This window comes from Lissotriton vulgaris, chromosome 3_1 (assembly GCF_964263255.1).
Source record: "Lissotriton vulgaris chromosome 3_1, aLisVul1.2, whole genome shotgun sequence".
Lineage (NCBI taxonomy): Eukaryota > Metazoa > Chordata > Amphibia > Caudata > Salamandridae > Lissotriton > Lissotriton vulgaris.
Window position 1 is genome coordinate 2090471509 of NC_141689.1, and position 23703 is coordinate 2090495211.

At 51.4% G+C, this 23703-nt stretch overlaps 1 protein-coding gene across 1 annotated transcript in view; it reads left to right on the plus strand.

Moving 5' to 3' along the window:
* Window positions 1-23703, plus strand: part of CLOCK (clock circadian regulator) — a 1177342-nt gene that overhangs the window by 937012 nt on the left and 216627 nt on the right. The window lies entirely within an intron of this gene.

Sequence of the window (23703 nt, forward strand, 5' to 3'; positions counted from 1 at the left end):
TCTTTATTGCTCATTCCCTTAATGAGCAATAAAAATGCCTTTAAATCATGTTATCTTGTCACTTTTGCTCTGTTTTCAAAGACAGAGGACAAAAGTTAGTTTGACTTCCTACTCGCCAGAAAGGGCGAGTAGGACCTAAAAATAGCTCGTCCTCATCCATTCTCCCTCGCAAATGCGAGCGGGCGAGTGGATTTGTCGAGCCCTGTAGATCTATTCGCCACAGTAGAGAACGCGCAATGTCATCACTTTTGGGCGTTGGAATTTCCATGGCGACACTCGCTCGGAGACACTTTTCGTCGCGAGTCGAGTTGCGGTCTGTTGTACGCCTTTCTGCCTATACCACTTCTGCCCAGAGTGCTGAAGAAGATCAGACGTGACCAGGCCCAAGTCATCCTTGTGGCTCCGGACTGAGCACGAAGATACTGGTATACCGAGCTATTCAGCATGTCAGTCGATCCCCCGATTTGTCTGCCTCTTCAGGAGGACCTTCTGTCGCAGCAGCAGGGGACGGTCCTCCACCCGAACCTGTCCAGTCTCCACCTCCAGGCATGGAGATTGAGCGGCCACAGTTGAGGCCATTTGACTTGCCTCCTGAAGTCTGCGATGTAATTCTGGCAGCCAGGGGTCCCACCACAAAATCAGTATATGCCTGCAGGTGGAACAAATTTGTGGCATGGTGCACAGCAAAAACTCTGTGGATCCACTCTCTGCCTCCCCTCTGATGTTCTCCTCTTTCTTCTTTCTCTTGCCCAGCAGGGCTCTGCTCTGGGCACTACTAAGGGCTACCTCTCTGCCATTTCCGCCTTCTTAAGGCTTCCTAATCAGCCCTCTTTGTTCAAGTCCCCTGTTGTAATTAGGTTCTTGAAGGGCATCACTCATATGTTCCCCCCTGTTCCTTTCGTGATGCCGCAGTGGGACTTGAACCTTGTTCTGACTTATCTGATGTGCGCTCCCTTCGAGCCACTTCATAACTGTCCTCTTCGTCTACTTACTCTCAAGACTGCATTCCTGGTTGCCATCACCTCTGCCAGGAGAGTGAGTGAGCTCCAGGCCCTTTCTTCACAACCTCCTTTCCTTTCTGTCCATCCGGACAAAGTTGTGTTGCGGACGCGACCCTCTTTCCTGCCCAAGGTAATCACAGCCTTCTACATCGGGCAGTCCATCACCTAGAGCAGGACCCCTTGGCCCTCTTGTCCTCCGACCCAGCGAGGTTGTATTTGCTTTCTTCATAGAGATTGAGCATTGAGCCCACATTTGTTTTTGTGTAGTACTTTTTTAGGTCCTGACGAATCGCCTTTTGGCGAGAAACATGTTGACCACACTAGGGGGTAGAGTTATTGTTCTGTATACCTTTTCGGTCTCTAAACTCCCCTCCCACCCCTTTTAACTAAGGAATCAGCCACGTTATTAAAGTTGGAAGTGGACTGATTACCTTTTTTATTACTTTCACTCACTATTGCACTGACTACACCTTTCTTCATCCTCACCCACACCCACCATCGGCAAGGAACTAAAGAACCCCGTCAAAAGAGTACCTTTGGGGACTCCGTCAGACATTGCAGCGCCGGTCTGACGAGGGGCAGTGAGCCGATGATGACACCGGACACCCTCTAGTAAGGGTGTGTTTCACGCCTATTACTTTGGGTGTGTGAGGCTCTCTAAGTTCCGACTAGGGAACCCTTCCTTCGCAGCCACGGTATTTACAATACCAACTTCTTGCTCCACACTGTTACACGCTCCCTGGGGAACTTTGTACTCTGCTGTTAGCTCTACTTTAGGACATGTACACTGGACCCCATTAAATATCGTCCTCTTCTGTTCCCCCGTTGCTAAAAATCTTCGCGTGGGCCAACCCACGGAACTATTTAGGTTACCTCCAGCGACAGATCGCTGTGAGGCCCATTGGGTACCTCAAATTACTGGTTGCATTTGAGTGTATCGCACATACCCCTTGCCTTACCCATCACTTCCTACTACTCTATCCCCCGGGTGACCGTCCCACCATGGAGGACGTCCCGGGTCTTAGTTTTGATGAGGAAACTATAGCCGAAGCCTTGAGAGGTACACCCTCACTCCTGGGAACGTCAGAGGCTGCCGCCACTGGCTCCTCTACTGACGACTGGACAACACTCACCACCTTGAAAAAGGAGTGGTTACGTATCACCATACATGGACTTATGATGGTTGAATACCTGAGGGCTAATATCGCCCCCCAGGGACTCATAGTCAACCTCTTCCCTAGGATCTTCCTAGAAGACAACCAGTTCAAAGGGGACTGGTGCCAGGTCTCCTGGAAATGTACGAAAGACCTACTTTTCTTGATTGTCAAAACAGCCAAAAGACTGGCAGACGCTCTGCTGGACAAAATTACAGCTATAGAAACAACGATGAAGACAGCCGTTAATAAAAATTCTAAAACGGCCTTCTCAGCTAAACTCGCAGAAATTAATCAGGAGATTGCCGATAATCAAGAATATCTCCTTAAACAGAAATTGTCCAAACTTGAAAAAGATGTAGCAAGGTTTGAGAAAGAAAAAGTCTACCCTTACCTCAAGGAAGGATACACCAATAAGAAAACCGGGTACTCCTCCGATGAGAATTCTGGCATTGAAAGTCGAAGGGGGTCCTCAAGTAGTGACTCCAGTACTAGCACCACCCCTAACAACAACCGCCAGCAACGGCGCCCAAACTGGAACCGGGGCTTCCATCAAGGACCCATGTTCCATGGACCCCCACAAATGCTGCCTCCATGGCAATACCCCTTCTATCCGCAAGGCCCCCCACAATTCTACCCCCAGAACCCTTTTCACGACAGAGGTTGGGGCAGAGGAAAAGGGCGCAAACGGAGCGGCATAAGAGGGGTGCAGTGGCAAGACCAGCCATCGACATCCGCCCCGATGGAAACCAGGAGTACAGCGAGGGGGAGAAGAGTTTAGTGGTCAACCTCTCAAACAGAGTTCTCACTCCGATAGAAACGACTACTCTTGAAAAGGGCTTAGGGTTTGTTCCCACGCCCATTCCGGATAATTTTACAGAAATATGCGAGATTAAACAATTTTTCCGCAAAGTGCGCCTTAGGGCCTACTTCCAGGATCAGCCATCCAGTGAAAAAACTGATACGGGTCTGCATAACCCCTCCACCTTTACCCCAACGGACGGGATGGTCCCTCCGGAGGTATTGACCTTTGAGAAGGCTGTACTCAAGTCCTTGGAGAATAAACCAAACTCCAGTAGTTACAATAATCTGAGCAAAGCTGAAAGACAAGCAGTCCTATCCCTTGGCAATTTTTTATTTTTTTATTTATTTGAGATTTTTATTGCGCGACAATTACCCTTGGGTGTCTCGGCGCATGAGATTAATCAGATAAGGACCAGATACACACCGGCTTACTGGTCGAATAACCATGTTTTAAGGAGCTTACGGAAACCTACCAAGTTGGGGGCGGTTTTAATGATGAGAGGGATGGTGTTCCATGACACCGCCATCGTTATAAAACAAGCTGACAAAGGGGGAGCAACTGTCATACAAGACGCCATCGATTACGACACGGAGTGTAAGCGCCAACTGGCCAACACTACCCACTACAGACCCCTCCCAGCAGATCCAACCAACAGACTAATTACAGACATCTCCAGTCTGATCATTGAAGGTGAAGCCAATGGCTGGATCTCAAAACAAGAGGCAGATTTTCTTCTGACGAAGCACCCTGTGGTCCCGTATTTCTATACTCTGCCCAAAATTCATAAAGGGACCAGTCCAGTCCCAGGGAGACCCATTGTCTCTGGTATTGGCTCATTACTAGAACCTTTATCAAAGTTTTGTGATGTATTTCTTCAACCCATTGTAAAGGAAATACCCTCCTACCTACAAGACACAAGAGATGTCTTACGTCTCATTGAGTCAATCGAAGGGAGAGAAGATGTGGATTTACTTCTCACGCTTGATGTAGAAGCGTTATATACTAACATTCCCCAAGCAGCCACACTAGAAGCCGTGGAATCCGCCCTTATGCAGCAGGAATGGTCCTCGCCTACCCCTATATCTTTCATCATGGCCTGTGCAAGTATCGCGTTGACGGAAAACTTCTTCCAATATGGTTCACAGCTGTACCACCAGATCAGAGGTACCTCTATGGGTTCGACTTTTGCCCCCAGCATTGCTTGCATTTACATGGCGGCTTTTAAGAACCAGATCATCTATCCCGACTCTAACCCCTTCCGACAACATCTTACACTATGGCGTCGGTACATCGACGACATTCTGATACTATGGAAGGGTGACCGAGAGAGCTGTAATCAGTTTTGCACCTGGATTAACTTACAGAATCCCTACCTGAAATTCACTGGGACCATGTCAGAGACAGCTTTGCCCTTTCTTGACCTCATGATACGGCTGGGACCAGCCGGTCTGAGCACCACTCTATTCCGTAAAGAGACGGACAGAAACAGCCTCCTTCTGTTTAACAGCCATCACCCCAGAGCACTACGTGAAAATCTTCCCTTCGGTCAATTCTTGAGGATACGTAGGAATTGCTCCTCAAGGGATGACTACAGACAGGAAGCTAATACCCTACAATGTAAGCTCCTTGACAGAGGGTACCCCACCAAATTGATACGAGACTCTAGTAAGAGAGCCCTCAACAACCATAGGGAGGCCCTCCTGGAAGTACACCAAAAAGAACGCGACAACCTTATAACATGTGTCACTAGTTTCACCAGGAATTCTAACTTCATTAAGAAAACAGTGAATAAACACTGGGGCATCCTCAACTCAGGGGGTACTGATTTACCCAAGCCTAGGTTTGCATTTAAACGGACAACAAACCTAAAAGACTCCCTGATACACACACGGCCTAAGAAATCACCTGGTGCTGGACAACGTACATTATGGGACCTCCCACCCGTTGTCGGACACTACCCCTGTGGAGGCTGTGCCGTCTGTCCCCAATCTATACAGTGCAAAGAAATTACGTTAACAGACTCTTTCACTTGGAAACTGAATAGACATACCAACTGTAATAGCTCTAAGTGTGTCTATCTCCTCATCTGCCCTTGTGGCAAATTCTATGCCGGGATGACCATGAGACAGGTCAAATTGAGAATAACGGAGCATAAAAGCAACATACGATGCTCCAAGACTCACACGAGACTTTACGAACACTACCAACAATATAATCACCCTGCCGACAGCATCCAATGGCTAGTGCTTGAGTCCCAACCAGCCATGACCAGACAAGCTTTGTTCAGGCTTGAACAAAGATGGGTGCATCGTCTCCAGCTAGACACAATAGGGCTAAATGACGCTATTCCCTGGGCGAGTGTCTCGAGATAAATACCCTCTACTTTATCACCTGTGTACCCCTCCCGCCCTGGTAACACATCCAGGGTACACCTCTCCTGCCATATACCCCTGACTAGCGGTGCAGCACAACCTACAACTGTCACTATCATCCCGTTCCACCTTGATTCCTCTTAACAGAGGACCTCCAGTACAATACCCCACGGACCGACTGGGTTGAGTCGCGTAGTCCCGACAGCACACAGTCAATGCAGGCACAGACTGACATAATGTGTAGACTATTACGCAATATGCGCGAACATCCGCACCACAACACACCTTATGGCCATCTTATGAGTAATTATTCACGCCCTTCTTGTTGAGTCTCCTGCTCGGGTCTAATCACACCCGCCTTTCTGAGATATTGATCTCGAAGCAAATCTCCAACTTTTACATTTTTACATTTTTGCCACTCTCAATATGGCCCCCTTACTGAGCCACTCGATTACCTAGCTCTGCCCATTGGACCAGACAGGGTGCTGCGCATGCGCATGACGCATTACAGATGCGCCATCACCGGACCGGCACCTACGTCAGAGGCCCACTCCCTTCAAAACGGCGGACACCAGCGGAAACCTCTACCAGCTGCTCCGCACCCTGACCAGGTGCCGCGAGCGTGAGGGGTAGGTGTTCCGCCGTTCCAGTGTCTCCGTTAAGGTAAGCCCCCCTTCGAGACTACCAAAGCCCCGGGTTTCTATGTCAGGAGCGTGGATGACGGGACATTATCGGGCCAAGTTGTTTTGATTACCTCATGTGTCCAGCAAAGATCACCTTGCTGATCGGAAGCCTTCCCGGAGGCCCCGTCATTCAGATTCTATATGAGAAATTATACCCCGCCTGGCCACTCACTCTACCCGCTCCCAGCTTGCCCGGCCTTTAACTGCATAGAAACAGGGCAGCTTTTTGCTACACACAAGCCTCCCTGGGGCTCCGCTGATCGTATTTTAAGCATAATATTCTGGCCCACTTGGCCATTTACCCGCCCCGCTCCCATCCCGCCCGATCTATCACTGAAGGGGATCAGGGCAGTACCTCGGTTACCTCGCTGTCCCGTATGTCAATGGATGGGAGTGGTGTGATTGGTACGTGTCTAACATCACATTACTGTACTGATACCCAGGGAGCCATATTAAGTGGGGATTATCCCGCCCAGTCTCTCTCCCTTCTTGCCCCGATTATGAATTGCTGCCGGGAGAATGTTTTACGCTCTATCTGGGGCCGCCATTGCAGATGTGAAGTGCACCACCATTCACATTTACCCTACATGTCTAGGTTACCAGCTACCAATTTTTACATCCTATAGGTGCATCCAACCTTATAACGCTGGCCTCACGGGAGCATGCTGCGGGGCCCATTCTTAATCCCTTTAGGGTAAGAACTTGACTAATGTTGCACGCCTGTTGTTGTTTCCTAGGGACGGGTGGTTATCTTGAAAGCATCGGCTATATACCACAGTTTTTTCTTTAACACACAATGGAAACTCTCCAATTGTGATATTTGGGTGGTGTATGACATAGAAGGGACGTTGCACCCTAATTACTGGTTCAATTGCTTTTCCCTTCCGCACTACCCCCTTCACTTCTCACAGTGTGGAGCTTGTGTCACAAGAGTCACGCTGCACGATTTGAGCATTGAGTCACTATGTTGTATTTGACTTGATTTGTTCTTTCTGTTTTTATATTTTGTTCCCCTACCTCTAGGTCGCCTAAATAGAGCAGGACCCCTTGGCCCTCTTGTCCTCCGACCCAGCGAGGTTGTATTTGCTTTCTTCATAGAGATTGAGCATTGAGCCCACATTTGTTTTTGTGTAGTACTTTTTTAGGTCCTGACGAATCGCCTTTTGGCGAGAAACATGTTGACCACACTAGGGGGTAGAGTTATTGTTCTGTATACCTTTTCGGTCTCTAAACTCCCCTCCCACCCCTTTTAACTAAGGAATCAGCCACGTTATTAAAGTTGGAAGTGGACTGATTACCTTTTTTATTACTTTCACTCACTATTGCACTGACTACACCTTTCTTCATCCTCACCCACACCCACCATCGGCAAGGAACTAAAGAACCCCGTCAAAAGAGTACCTTTGGGGACTCCGTCAGACATTGCAGCGCCGGTCTGACGAGGGGCAGTGAGCCGATGATGACACCGGACACCCTCTAGTAAGGGTGTGTTTCACGCCTATTACTTTGGGTGTGTGAGGCTCTCTAAGTTCCGACTAGGGAACCCTTCCTTCGCAGCCACGGTATTTACAATACCAACTTCTTGCTCCACACTGTTACACGCTCCCTGGGGAACTTTGTACTCTGCTGTTAGTCCATCACCTTGCCCACCTTCTTTCCACCTCTGCATCCCTCGAAAGAGGAGGAGAGGCTCTACCGTCTGGACCCAAAACGTTCTCTCTCATACTATCTGGATCACACACGCCAGTTCCGGGTGGATGACCAACTCTTTGTTGGTTACGTGGGCACTAAGAAAGGTCGGGCGGTGCACAAACGAACCATTTCTCGATGGGTTGTCTTGTGCATCAAGGCTTGTTATTCTCTGGCTAGAAAGGAGCCTCCTGTGGGGCTGCGCGCCCATTCCACTCGGGCTACGGCGGCTACTACTGCCCTGGGCCGGGGAGTCCCCTTGCAGGACAACTGTCAGGCAGCTACATGGGCCTCGCTGCACACGTTCGCTAGACACTACTGCGTGGACAGCCAAGTCTGTAGAGATGGCTTTTTCGGCCGTTCTGTTCTCCAGGAATTTCTGGTGTGATCATTGATTTGCACACTCACCACCGGGGTTGGTATTGCTGGGGTATCTATTCTAAGGTAAGGAATCTAATACTAACCTGTTTCTTTCAGATGCACAAGTTACTTACCTTCGGTAACGATATATCTGTAAGAAACAGTAGTTAGTATTAGATTCCTTACCGCCCCACCCATCCTTCCCGTTCTGCGAACCGATATCTAGGGTTAAGGTCTTCCCTTCTCAGGGCCCTAGTTTCATGGCACCAGTGTTGGTTTTTATCATGGCTCTGCGTTTCTGGCGCGGAAAAGCTGTGCATAAGAACTGACGTCAGCACGCGACGGCGGCGTCTATGTACTCTGGCGACGTCATCCCAGCGCCGATGACGAATGCGGAGCCGCAGACGATGCCTACCGACATGCAGGGGTACTACTACGCCAAAATTTCCAGATCCAGACTGACGCCTGGGGTTATTCTAAGGTAAGGAATCTAATACTAACTACTGTTTCTTACAGATATATTGTTAGCGAAGGTAAGTAACTTGTGCTTTAGGAACCTATTAGGAACTGTTAGAGCATAGGCCACATTTCTAGAAATGTCATCATGGCCAAGCCATTTTAAACCATAATTAACCTTAGCCTGTGGGAGATATTACATAGCCTAGGAGGTAGATTAGGCAGCATGGCTGCCGCTGAGCGCAGACAGGCTTCCACCTTCGGCACGTTATCTTTGCGGCCGTGCAGCAGTGCTTTTAGAAAGTCCCGTCTTGACTGCGTATTGCTGGAAACTGAACAACTAGAGCACCAACCCAACCAACCCAAGATGGCGTCTCTAACTGTTCCTCCCTGTGTAATGAAAAGATAGTCTGGTAAAAACACCACGCAAAATGCTAGGTAGCAGAGGTTTGTTTCAATTTTTTTTATCTTTGCATTTTTCAGTTTTAGAATTGCGCATCTACATAAAATTTGTACAAACAGCTAAAACATTTTAAAAATAAGCAATCACTCTCCCTTGAAAAACTACTTCAATTCACAGCAGTTAAACTTTCAACCAGAAAAGTGAGGTCCTACTTCCATATGTAACAGCAATATAGCAGCAGTAACAGAAAAGGTAGCAATTATATAGTCTCTCTAAAGTGGATGCGCTGGTCTGACAAGAAGGACATTTTACTAATTCACTCCGGCAGGACTTTCTGAATTAAGCAATTCCACAGACCCCCACCTTGGGAGGTACTGTTTTGGTTTCTATTTTAGAGGTGAGGTATCTGTGGTTAAAAGTATTCTTCGAAAGAACAAGGTTCTTACCTTCAGTAATGCGCTCTATTGTGGATACTCTGTCTAACCACATATTTCTTGCTGCTTTCACTCCTACCCATTCTGTGGACTGGTCTCCTTTCCTATCTAAACAGGTCCCATTCTAGGAATCTGCATACTAATTTCTCAGATTGTTGTTGGACTTCAAGGGCCTGGACGGTGTCAAGAAAGAAATGGACGTCACTGTGCAGGGGTGGCACTTATATGCAGCTTTGTTTCTCACTTCCAAAGAACAAAGACAGTGCAGAGGCGCACAACACCACATACTAGCATGCAGGAGCATTCCTGTTGAATCTTCTTGATCCAGTCTGGTGGCTGGGGATATTCAAAATGTGAGGAATCTGTGTAGATAGATAAGAGTATCCACCAATAGGAGCATTATCCAATGCAAGTAACTTGTTGTTCTTGTCTATGATAGCCTTCAAGATTGGGTCCAATTTGTCCATGCTTTCAGTGGGAAGCTCAGTTGCTCACACTGGGTTTTGGTCCAGTTTAGTCTTGCCAAAATGCGATTCTGGTAAACTCCTGTGAGTTCCATTCCCACTTCGCTTAGTCCTATGCCTAACCTCAGTAGGAGTTTCCTGATGTCTCAAACCTGATAGACTTCTAGCCGCAGATTCCTTATGGTAGAATATTCTAAATTAGTTGGGTGGGGGTCTCTTTGGCCCTAGAAAATTTAGAGAGGCGTGGAGTAGACCCAGGCTCTGCATTTGGGGGCGTGTGGGAGCGGGGCATAGATGTGTGATTTTGTTCCCACGCCTCGTCCAATGACTTGGACCAGGGCAGCGAAGAGTGCTTCAACTTCTTGGCCTTCTTCTTGTGGGACTTGCTTCAGGAAGACTTTGACCTTCCTTCTCTGTATTACGCCAGGAAGTGCAGTCTCTTTTGGCCAAAGGAACCGTTGAGACGGCGTCACTATTAGAAGTTGGTCATGGTTGAGATTCCCACTACATTTTGATGCCTAAGAAGGACGGAGCGGTACAAAAAGGGGTGGTGATGGACGGAGCATCTGAATCAATCAAACACTCACACCCAGTCAAAAGATCTGGGTATAAGAAGGACGGAGGCCATCGCCCTATCCTAGACCTGTGCCTTCTCAATGCCTTCCCCAGGAAGCAGAAATTCGAGGTGCTCACACTTGCTCAAGTCCTGTCTGTGCTCAACCGTGAAGACTGGTTGTTGGTACCGGACCTGCGGGATGCTTATTTTCACATCCCCATCCTGCAGGCCCATCTGCATTACCTGCGGTTCATGGTAGTTCTAGAGCATATACAGTTGGCTGTGCTCCCTGTCTGTCTCACCAGTGCCCCCCGGGTGTTCACCAAGGTGATGGTGGTGGTTGAGGCACATCTGCGGACGTTAGGCTTACCAGTCTTCCCCTACATCAACAACTGGCCACTGAAAGTTGGCCCGTATTAGGCAGTCGTCACCGGCCTCCAGACAATGGAGGTTCTTTGGCATTAGTTGGCGTTCACTGTCAACATGCCAAAGTTACACCTGACTCCTTCTCAGATGCTCCCCTTCATAAGATCCATTTTGGACACGGTGCAATTCTGTGCATACCCTAGCAAGCAGATAGTCCAGGACATTCAGGCTATGATTCCAATGTTTCAACCTCAGTCCTGGATTTTGGTGGGGCGGACTCTGAGACTGCTGGATCTGATGGCCTCCTGCACCCTGCTGGTGAAGTATGCTCAATGGCATATGCGGGTTCTACAGTGGGAGTTCAAGTCCCAGTAGGCGCAGGATCTCTCAAATTGTTCAAATCTCAAGGGAGACTGCAAAATATCTGAAGTGGTGGTTACTGGACTGAGATTGGGTCAGTGGCAGACCCCCTAACCCTTCTCCACCCAGAGCCTACAGTGCTGACCAATGCATCACTTCTGGGCTGGGGTGGCTATCTACGAGAGGTGGAGATCCAAGGCCTCTGGTCTCTAGCAGAGATTCAGCTCCACATCAATCTTCTAGAGCTGAGGGCTTCCATCAAAGGGAAGCTAGTCCAGGTGGACAACATTACTCCAACAAGCAGGACAGAATGCGGTTGTGGACCTTGTGCCACAACAGGGTCCACAACCCTTGTCCAGCCTCTGAACATGACTAAAAGGTCAGGACATTTTTATGGTCTTACAGCACCTGGCAGGATCTCTAAACACCAAGGTGAATGAATAAACTCCGCCATCAATGTCTTGCGTACTACAAATGGCAGAAGCATCCAGAGGTTGCTCAAGGTCTCTTTCAGGACTGGGAAGAACCTTGGCTATATCTGTTTGCCACAGCCGAGAACACACAGTTTTAGTACTTCTGTGTGCTGGAGTTTCCAAAGCGGCACTCACTCTGAGACACATTCCAACTTGACTGGAATGGTGGACCCTATGGGCATTTCCACCAATACATCTCATCCCGAGTTCTCAGCAAGATTAGAACAGACAGGGCCCAAGTCATCCGGCGCATGAGAATCTGTCCTCCGACCAGGCTGCCTATTCGAGAGGATCTCCTGTCGCAGCAATAAGGCAGGTTTCTACACTCAAATTTGCATGCTCTCTACCTTCATGCATTGAGATTGATCGGGCACAATAAAGGGTATTTGAACTCCCTCCCAAGGTCTGTGATGTCATCTTGGCAGCCTGGCTTCAATTGACAAAGACCATATATGCATATAAGTTTGTGGCTTGGTGCGCTGAAAAACATATTGATCCACTCTCTGCACCATTGTCTGCAGTTGTGGTTTTAGTTTTGTCCATAACCTGTAAGGTCTTGCCGTGGCACAGTTAAGGATGACGTTGCGGCAACTACTTAGATGTCGCCCTCCTGCACTGACGTCAGTTCTTTCTTTTTCCGCGCCAGCCAGTGTAGATCCGGGAAGAGCAGTACCTCAGTCATTTTTTGACTACCATTTTCTTGACTTTTTGTCGACGTCTTCTCTCGAGTCTTCGACTCAGAGCAGTATCACGAAGGATGCCCGGATTTGAGGCCTGCAGTTCCTGTAACCGGCTGATGTCGGTCACGGATCCGCATCGCGTGTGCCTCTTTTACCTAGAGAGCGACTACGACCCCCAATTGGTGCTCCGACTGTCGGTTGTTGATGCCGTAGGCTTTGCGGGAGCAGTCCAGAAAGTTGCTTGAACGCTGACAGTCTGCTCCCCACCGCTCAAGGTCCCCGTCAAGTGGGAGGTCAAGGGACCGGTCGTGGAGCCATGATCTCTTGACTCTCAAGACTGCTTTCCTGGTAGCCATCACTTTTGCCAGACGGGTGAGTGAGCTCCAGGCCCTTTCCTCCAAACCTCATTTCCTGTCTGTCCATCCGGACAAGATGGTTCTCAGGACCCGTCCATCCTTTCTTCCTAAGGTGGTCACTGCCTTGCACATCGGGCAGACCATTACTTTGCCCACCTTTTTTCCGGCTCCGCATCCTTCAAAGGAAAATGAGAGGCTCCACCGTCTGGACTCAAAGCGTGCGCTCTCCTTCTATCTGGATCGCACAAAACAGTTCGGGGTGGATAATAATAATAATAATATTAATAATAATACGTCATTTTATAAAGCGCGAACAGCTACCTCACAAGGAGGTGTCCCGGCGCTAAAGAACAAGTTTGACCACGAGGACTGGGGTAATAGCGCCTAGCGCGGTTTGGTGAAAAGCCAGGTCTTTATCATCCGCTTGAAACAGATGATCAACTTTTTGTTGGCCACGTGGGTGCAAAGAAGGGGCGGGACGTACACAAACGCACCATTTCTGGATGGGTCGTGTTGTGTATTAAGGCTTGTTACTCTGTGGCTAAAAAGGAGCCTGCAGTCGGGCTACGCACTCACTCCACCAGGGCGACGGCAGCCACTACTGCCTTGGGAAGAGGATTGCCTCTGAATGACATCTGTCAGTCGGCCACATGGGCTTCGCTGCACACGTTTACCAAACACTACTGCCTGGACAGCCAAGTCTGGAGAGACAGCTTCTTTAGCCGTTCTGTTCTCCATGATTTTCTGGTGTGATCTTGGTTCGCCGACCCACCTCCTGGGTTGGTATTGCTGGGGTATCTATTCTAAGGTAAAGAATTTATAACTAACCTGTTTCTTTCAGATGCAAAAGTTACTTACCTTTGGTAATGCTATATCTGTAAGAAACATTAGTTAGTTATAGATTCCATACCGCCCTAACATAACATAACATAACAGATGTTTGTTATTACCCAACTCAATGGTACTATTTTATCGACCTCAGATGGATGAAGGCTGACTGGACCCGCCGGGATTTGCAGCTGTGACTATGAGGTTGAACACAGGCCCCTGCAGTAGACCCGTTAGTCCACTGAGCCATCCTCCCCGTTCTGTGAACTGATTTCTAGGGTTAAGGACATCCTTTCAGGGCCCTAGTTTTGTGCACCAATGGTCAGTGTCTTGCGTTCCTGGCGCGTAAAGTTGTGTACCGAACTGACTTCAGTGCGTGAGGGCAGCGTCTAAGTAGCTGCCGCGCCGTCATCCTGGCGACCACGACGACGAATGCAGAGCCGACCGACGCCACCTTCCGACGCGCAGAGGTACTCCTGACGAAAAATCTTTCTGGATCCAGTCTGGCCCCTGGGGGTAATTCTAAGGTAAAGAATCTATAACTAACTAATGTTTCTTACAGATATATCGGTACCGAAGGTAAGTAACTTCTGCATTGATACACTATCTGCACCATTGTCTGCAGTTGTGGTTTTAGCTTTTTCCTTAACCTGTAAGGTCTTGCCGAGGCACAGTTAAGGGGTATCTTTCGGCCATGCTGGCTTTCTTGCAGTTGCCTCCCTGTCAGGTCACCTGTTGTGACACTTTTCCTGAAAGGTCTTTGTAGGAAAGTAGGATCTGCTTCTAAAGGTTACCCCCACTTTTTGCTTGAGGTTACACTGTTTTTGACTAGTCTGACTGGGACCCTTCTAATCAGGACCCCAGTCTATCTGCTTTCTCCCTAATATGTTATGTCATGTACTTGGGTAAACTCCAGATTGGATACCGGGGTACCCTTATAAGTCCCAAGTATATGGTACCCATGTACCCCAGAGGCCTCCCATGGGCTGAAGCATGTATTATACCACCCATGAGAGGCCATGCAAAATGGAACTACAGGCCTGCCATTGCAGCTTGTGTAAGATGGTGCATGCACCACTTACTTTAGATGTAGGTTTACTATATCTATAGGTTACTACACTTAAAACCTATAAGTCACCCCATAGCAGACCTTGACAATCCTGAAGGCAGGGTGCTGGGCTTTATTCGGGAGGGTGCCCCTGCATGAGCAAAGCACCCCTACAGCCTTCAGAGAACATTCTCCCGGGTTGTCGGTGACGCAGGCAGACACATAGGTAGAGGGGCATTATATGCTCACGTAAAATGCTATCTCGAAAATTGCTGCAACAAACCATGTCGTGCTTGGCATCAAACACCCTGGAATCATACTTCTACACCGGTAATCGGTTTAGAGGTATGATTCCACCCCACAGAAGCAAGCTTTGTGGGTCCCTGGTCTTTCTGGTACCAGCCTTCTCGTCCCAGACAGTGGAAAATGGATGCTGCCGACCAGAGACACATTTCTACCTCCTGCTGCTGAGCCAAGCTCAAGCAGAGGAAGGCAGCACAATAGGCATCCTGTCACAGGGAGGTGTGACCACATCCCAGACAAGATTTAGTGTATTGGGGCTGGGTGAGTGATTTCCAAAGTGCCTGAAAGTCTGCATGAGGGGCACATTTGGTGTCTCTGTGCATAGTCCAGTTCAAACCAGTTCTGGGAGTCGTTTGCTCCTGCTCTGGTGCAAAACTGGACAAGGGACATGGGAGTAACCCACCCACTGTCCTGACACCCCCCTGGGAGGGTCCCCTGCATTTATCCAACACTCTCCAGTGAGTACAAAAGGGCTTACCTGGCTGTGGGACTCTAGATTCGACGTGAACAAGATTCTGAAGAAGAAACCACTGACCTTCGACCGTCTGGATACTCTGGACTTCGACTGGGCCGACTTCATCTCCCTCTTCTTCCAAAGCATCGTCTGTGACCGTGCACCATGCAGGCCCTGTGGAGCTCGAGCAACACAGGAGTGGGCTTCCTACTTTCCTTAAGGTTGAGCTGCCCGCTTACCGAGTTTGATGCCAGTATCCCTTGAGGGTACTGCATAACCCAAACCCCTGTGCACTGCGTATTTTTGCAAGTGCATATACTTATTGGTGTTCCCCAACTTTGTGCATTTGGCTCTCGATAGCCCCAACCTCTGCGCACATTTTGTACAAAGGACTTCGGCTGCCTCGCACTCTGTGCCCTGCAAGCTGTGACTTTGTGAAACTGCTAAAGTTCCCCTCGTGACTCCTGTGCCTTCAGCCTGTGGGTCCATTTGAGGGACAGCACTACTTTTCTTGGGCTCCCCTGGTTGCTCCAGAACTGCCCTGACTCCCCTTGCTGTGGTGAGATCTCTGGTCCTTGCTGGGCCAGACCGTAACCCTTTTTGCCCTTCTTCGTAGGTTGCCGCTGCCAAGGCTTGTTGGTGCTCCCGCCGGACATCGACCCCTCAGCACTCGACATCCTTCATGGGACAGTTCGTATCTGCTCCTGGTCATCCTCAACGTCTCCTGGTCCCTGCAGCTGTAGAGTCATGGTCTCCTTCTTTACCCCTGAAGCACTTGACACCGGTGAGCATTTGTCTACCCGAGCCCCTGTTCACTCCTGAGTGACATGGGGTTCTGTCCAGGTTCTGGAAGGCTTTCAGGTTCCCTCCATCAAGAATCCACCTGTGGATTCCAGCGGACACTTTTCTTCTTTCCAGCAGTGGCATTTCTTTGAAGACTCCCATTGACAAAGAAAGCGGTTTTTGATGGCACTTCAGCCCTATGCATCCGGCTTCCCTAGGATAGGTATCTCTGGTACTTCAGTACCCACGGGTGGGGTAGCTCTCCGACCTTCTATGAGAAGGGTCCTTAAATTGTAAAATTGCAACTGCGACTCTTACATCCCCATAAGGGTTGTTTGGACTGGTGAAAGGTGCCCACTTTAATTAGTGGACATCATATACTAGGCTAACTTCTGAGGGTATTTGACCTCCCTCCCAAGGTCTGTGTCTGGCCTATGTGGTAGAGACTCTATGTCGCTGCAGGTTTCTTACCACCCTCCTTTTTCTGCGAACTGAATTTCTCTGCCTACAACTGTCCATTTCGGCCTGTAGTTCTGTCAAACAAGTCACAACTTGGCGCAGCTCCGTGCTTCTGGCACACAAACACTCACATAGAAACTGAGGCCATCACATTAGGGTAGCGCCTATTTAAGCACTGTGCACGTCACATCCAATGGTGCAAGCTTGGAACCATTTGGCGCCACGTACCAGTGCACAGAGGTACTGCTCAAGGTTTTCTGTATCCAGTCCGACCCCTAGGGAGTATTCAAAGGTAAGTAACCTGGGACTAGATAGGATCTCTACTAGATAAGGCATTACTGAAGGTAAGTAACATGTTTGTCAAGCCTCTGCCACTTACTTGCTCAAACTATTCTAGCCGCATGTGCATCAGCCTTCACTTGTTCTCCCTTGGCTATGCTGCGAGTGAACTGAATGTAGTGGGCTAACCAAGCCCGGCAGGGCATAACCTGCAATTCCTCATAGGGCCCAGACTGACCCTATTGTCTCGCCTTTATAAAAGTGTTGCTAACTCCTGAATTTGCTCGGCCACAGTACCTAGAGGTTAGCCCCTCACTGATGACTGTGTCTGTTTAGCAGCTATGTGTATCTGAAAGAGACACGTTAGTGATAGATTCCTTACCTTAGAATATCCCCAGGCGTCAGACTGGATCCGGAAAATTTTGCATAGCAATACCCCTGCGCGCCCGCAGGCGTCGTCCTCAGCTCCGCGTCCGTCGTCGGCGTCGTTAGCGCCGGAATGATGTCGTCTGAGTACTTAGACGCCGCCCATGCGCGCTGTCGTCAGTTCTTCTTTTTTCCGCGCCAGCTAGCGCAGATCCGGAGAAGCTCAACCCCTTAGTCTTTTTTGACTAAACTTTTTGATCTTTTTGATCATCTCTATACTCGAGTCTTCGACTCCATCGGTGCCAGTAGGGATGCCCGGGTTCAAACCCTGTTCCAGGTGCGACCGACTGATGTCGGCTACCGACCCCCATCGCCGGTGCCGCAAGTGTTTAGGCCTCGACCACCACGACCGCACCTGCGCCGACTGCCGGGCCCTGACGTCTAAGGCAAGGCGTGAGCAGTCTCGCAAGCAACTGCAGCTCTGGCAGTCGGCCATGCGTCGCACCCGGTCCCGGTCCCACGGGAGGTCGGGGAACAGGTCGCAGGGTCGGAGCCCTCGCAGCTCCGGGAGTGATCATCGGTCATCAGGATTGAAGTCCTCAGGTAAGAGGCATAAGAGGTCGGAGAGACATCATCGTTCCTCTGACTCACCCCGACGCTCGCACGATGCGGCCGGGGGTTCGGTTGACACCACTTACGCGGCTCCGCCGGAGTCGCAGTCGTCGCCACCTGCCCCACACCTTCGGGTCCCTGGGCTAGACGCGACGCCTGAGGAGATCGAGCGGTACCTCATGGACTTGAGGTCCCTCCCTCCTCAGCCGGGTTCCGTGGCGCCTTCGGGCCCAACAGCCCCGGCTGGAGGACCTAGTGGGTTGGGTGCTTCGGCTCCGACGCCGTCGGGTGCTTCAGCCCCTGCACCGTCGGCGACTTCGGTCCCGGCGCCGCAGGCCCTCTCTGGATCCGCTTCCGGATCCGGGTTGTCGCCGATCGACCTCACGACCTCGCCGACGCCGGTCCTACAGGTGTCACCCTCGGCGCCTGCTATGGGTGCCGTCCCCGATCCTACCCCAGGTCCGGTTTTGGCGCCGGAGCGGGCCGATGGGCGCCGCATCCGACGGCATTTGGAGATTTCTATTTCTATGAACAGGACCCATCTGTTGAGCCTGTACTACAGGAGATGGGTGACGAGGGTGATTGGGAGGGGTCTGAGGACCCTCTGCCTCGGGAGTGCCAGTCACCACAGGACTGGACATATGAGCTTGGGGAGGCCAGTGGCATTGACACTTCGCCAGACAATGGATTTGTCTCCCCTCCCACCGTGGCTACGGAGGAGGGGGCTGCTTATAGTGTAGTGTTGACACGGGCAGCCAAGGCCTTAAACCTTGAGCTCCCTGTCACGGCCATAAGGACTAACCTCCTCACAGAGGTCCTTAAACCGCAGGCAAGCTCCAGTGAGCCTCTGCTGCCGTTTAATGAGGCCTTGTGTGATGTTCTTGTGGGCACTTGGTCAAAGCCCGCCAGCTACCGCCCGGCTCCGGCAACCCTTGCTTTTTGTCCACCCACCCCACCCCCGAGAGCCTGGTCATCCAGGCCTCCACTTCCCAGACCGCATTCCCGACGGCTCTGCCCGATCGGGAATCCAAGAGCTATGAGCAGTTCGGGAAGAAGGTGTTCACGTCCCTCAGTTTGGGACTGCGGTCAGTTAATACCGCATGCCTTTTGGGCCGCTATACCCACACCCTGTGGGACGCGGTCACGGACGTGTTGCTACAATGTCCGGAGGAGGTCCGGGCAAAACTCACCCAAACCCTTGCGGAGGGTCGAGGTGCAGCGTGGTATTCCATCCGGTGTGGGCTGGATACCACGGACTGACTGGGCAGGGCGATGGCAACGACAGTGGCGGTTCGACACCACGCCTGGTTGAGGTCCGCCAACTTTTCGGCCGATGTCCAGGCCACTCTGCTGGACATGCCGTTTGATGGCCGTCGCCTCTTTGCCGACGAGGCAGACCATGCGCTTGAGCAATTTAAGGACTCCAGGGCTACCGCCAAGTCCTTGGGCCTCTCGGCCCCTCGCAAAGCAAACGGGTGCCTTTCGCTCCTTTCGTGGCCAAGGAAGGGGCCCCCACACACGTGCTGCCAGCAACGCGCCGCAGAATGTCCAACAGCGCGGCGGCGGACGTGGAAACCGCCATGGCGGCGGTCGGGGACAACGGCGCGGCCAGTCCACACCTTCCCCGCAGCACCTGCCTCAAAACCCTCCTAGTCTGTGCTTTCAGGCACATGTGACGCCAGTGGGGGGCAGGGTTCGCCATCACCTCTTCCACTGGCGCACCGTCACGTCGGACAGGAGGGTGCTGCAAATCGTCTGAAGGGGCTACTCCCTCCCCTTCGAGGCGACCCCTCCAGCCATGCCACCGCAATTCCACCGCATGTCGGGTAATCACTTGCAACTTCTGCAAGAGGAAATCACGGCCCTCTTGGTCAAGGGGGCCATTGAGCGTGTTCCTGGGCCAGAAGTAGGGGGTGTTTGTTACTCCCTCTACTTTCTGGTACCCAAGAAGGGCAAAGGGGGCCTACGCCCTATCTTGGATCTACGGAAGTTCAAGATGCTGACTCTGGCTCAGGTCTTAGCTGCCCTGGACTGGATGGTAGCGTTGGACTCGCAGGACGCCTATTTTCACATCCCCGTCCTGCCGGCCCACCGGCGTTACCTCAGGTTCACGGTAGGCCACGAGCACTTTCAGTTTACCGTGCTCCCCTTCGGCCTTACCAGCGCCCCACGGGTGTTCACCAAAGTGATGGCGGTGGTTGCAGCCCATCTGTGCAGGTTAGGGGTTTCAGTCTTTCCCTACCTCGACGACTGGTTGTTGAAGGCGGGCTCGCCCCAGTCGTCAACCACCTCCAGACTACGGCCGATCTCCTGCATCTGCTGGGGTTGTCCATCAACGTGCCGATGTCACACCTGTGTCCCTCTCAGAAGCTCCTCTTCATCGGAGCGTTTCTGGACTCGGCGCAGTTTCGGGCTAATCCACCCGAACAGCGGGTTTGGGATATTCAGGCTCTGATTCTGATCTTTCAGCCTTTATCCCGGGTCTCTGTCAGGTTGACGCTGCGGCTTCTGGGGCTGATGGCCTCCTGCATCCTTCTGGTGCATCACGCCCGGTGGCGGAAGCGGGCTCTGCAGTGGGACCTGAAGTTTCAGTGGGCCCAGCATCAGGGCAACTTGTCCGACCATGTCTTGATCTCAGAGGGCACTGCAAAACAGCTGCAGTGGTGGCTCACGGACCGCGATTGGGTCAGTGGCAGATCCCTCTCCCTACCCCACCCGGAGCACGTAGTTGTGACGGACGCGTCCCTCCTGGGTTGGGGAGGCCACATGGGAGAGGCGGAGATCAGGGGTCTCTGGTCTCCGGCGGAGTCCCAGCTCCACATCAACCTTCTGGAGCTACGGGTGATCCGACTTGCACTGAAGGCATTCCTCCCCTCTGTCCGGGGGAGTGTAGTGCAGGTGTTCACGGACAACACCACCGCCATGTGGTACTGCAACAAACAGGGCGGGTGGGGTCATGGACCCTGTGCCAGGAGGCTGTGCGCCACTGGCAATGGCTGGAACATCAGGGAGTGACTTTGGTGGTTCAACACCTGGCAGGTTCTCTGAACGCCAGGGCGGACAAACTCAGCCGAAGGTGCCTGATGGATCACGAATGGCGTCTGAACTCGGACTTGGCGCAAGGCCTCTTTCAGCAGTGGGGAGAGCCTTGGTTAGATCTATTCGCCATAGAAGAGAACGTGCAATGTCATCAGTTCTGCGCGTTGGAGTTTCCAAGGCGGCACTCGCTCGGGGACGCTTTTAGTCGCGAGTGGAGTTGCGGTCTATTGTACGCCTTTCCGCCTATACCACTTCTGCCCAGAGTGCTGAAGAAGATCAGGTGCGACCGGGCCCAGGTTATCCTTGTGGCTCCGGACTGGGCACGAAGATACTGCTATCCCGAGCTACTCAGGATGTCAGTCGATTCCCCGATTTGTCTGCCTCTTCGGGAGGACCTTCTGTCGCAGCAGCAGGGGACGGTCCTCCACCTGAACCTGTCCAGTCTCCACCTACAAGCTTGGAGATTGAGCGGCGGCAGTTGAGGCCATTTGACTTGCCTCCCGAAGTCTGTACTGTCATTCTGGCAGCCAGGCGTCCCTCCACAAAGTTGCTATACGTCTGCAGGTGGAACAGATTTGTGGCATGGTGCACAGCAAAGGCAGTGGATCCTCTCAATGTCCCTCTCTCTGAGGTTCTCCTCTTCCTTCTTTCTCTTGTCCAGCAGGGCTCTGCTCTGGGCACTATCAAGGGATACCTTTCTGCCCTTTCAGTCTTCTTAAGGCTACCTGATCAGCCTTCTTTGATCAAGTCCCCCATTGTAAACAGATTCTTAAAGGGCATCACTCATATGTTCCCTCCTGTTCCTTTCGTGATGCCCGAGTGGGACTTGAATCTTGTGCTTACCTACCTAATGTGTGCTCCCTTTGAGCCGCTCCATAACTGTCCGCTCCGTCTTCTTACCTTGAAGACTGCTTTCCTGGTTGCCATCACCTCTGCCAGGAGAGAGAGTGAGCTCCAGGCTCTTTCTTCTACACCTACTTTCCTCTCTGTTCATCCGGACAAGGTTGTGTTGCGGACGAGACCTTCGTTCCTGCCCAAGGTTGTCACGGCCTTCCACATCGGGCAGTCCATTACCTTGCCCACCTTCTTTCCACCTCTGCATCCCTCGAAAGAGGAAGAGAGGCTCCACCGTCTGGACCCAAAACGTGCGCTCTTTTACTATCTGGATCGCACATGCCAGTTCCAGGTGGATGACCAACTCTTTGTTGGTTACGTGGGTGCTAAGAAGGGAAAGGCAGTGCACAAGCGGACCATCTCGCGGTGGATCATCTTGTGTATCCAGGCGTGTTACTCCTTGGCAAAGAAGGAACCCCCTGTGGGACTACAGGCTCATTCTACCCGGGCCACTGTGACTACCACTGCCCAGGGCCAAGGAGTGCCCTTGCAGGATATTTGCCAGGCAGCTATGTGGGCCTCGCTGCACACGTTTGCAAGACATTATTGCCTGGAAAGCCAAGTCCGGAGGGATGGCTTCTTTGGCCGTTCTGTCCTTCAGGACTTTCTGGTGTGAATATTGGTTTGCAGACCCACCACCGGGGTTGGTATTGTTGGGTACCTAAGGTAAGGAATCTATCACTAACGTGTCTCTTTCAGATGCACAAGTTACTACTTGTGTAATGATATATCTGTAAGAGACATTAGTTAGTGATAGATTCCTTACCGACCCACCCATCCTCCCCGTTCTGCGAACCGATATCTAGGGTTAAGGTCATCCCCTTTCAGGGCACTAGTTTCATGGCACCAGTGTTGGTTCTATCATGGCTCTGCGTATCTGGCGCGGAAAAGCTGTGTATCAGAACTGACGTCAGCGCGCATGGGCTAAGTACTCCGACGACGTCATTCCGGCGCTAACGACGCCGACGACGGGCGCGGAGCCGCGGACGACGCCTGCTGACGCGCAGGGGTATTGCTACGCAAAATTTTCCGGATCCAGTCTGACGCCTGGGGATATTCTAAGGTAAGGAATCTATCACTAACTAATGTCTCTTACAGATATATTGTTACAGAAGTAGTAACTTGTGCGTCAAGCATTCACAGGCCTGCATTACCCCTAGTGCTGAAAGAATTTGCTGCTAATGTGTCAGCGGTGCATGCCCTTCACACACCTATATGTGAGTGTGCAGCGGGGACCCAGGAGATATAATCTATGCCGCTATGGTGCAAGTCCTCTTCAAATGCCAGGTGGTGCCTGGGTTTAGTGTCTGGGCTGCTCTCCGCCCTTTCCAGGAGCCTTCCGTGGTGCAGGAGATGTCCCGGGCAGCGCCCTCCGCAACGGGAGTGCAGCCTGCCCCCATGAGTATTGATTGCCCTGCCACTGATCGGTACTTCCTTTTCTTATGGACGGGGAAGGTCACGACCGAGCTCCTGTTAAGCCCATTTGATGTTCACACTTTATGCTCCGTGAGATGCCAGCCACCACTACAGACTGTTGGCCTGGCCGGTGCCCCATCAATCTAAGGGCTCCATCTGCTTCTCTCAGCCACGGCTGCTGGGGTCTGGAAAATTGGGCCTAGCTCATGGCTCCAAATAGAAAGAGCAACGGGGACTGGTGGGGTGAAGTTTTGAATATACCCACTTTGATAGCCACCAGCTTCCGTGGAGGCGCATTTCTAGTCATGTTGTCGGCAGAAAGTCACCCCCTTGTACGCCTTTCTGCAGCCTCCTTCAGGCCATCCGCCATGTTGCTTCGAGGCCTGGCTGCCGTCCTCCCCCTCAGGCTGAAAGAAAAACATCAGAGTCCAGGTGTCTTTTGCTTGCTCAGTTCCCTCAGCTGTCTGCCAGTCCGGCGCTTGTTTAGCACTAGAGTAGTCTATGTAAATGCTGGATTACTTATGATGCAAGGCCGCCTTGGCAGAAACCATCACGGAGCATGTCTATCGTGCCAGTCCGTGACCCCCGACGAAGGAGACTTACAAATGGC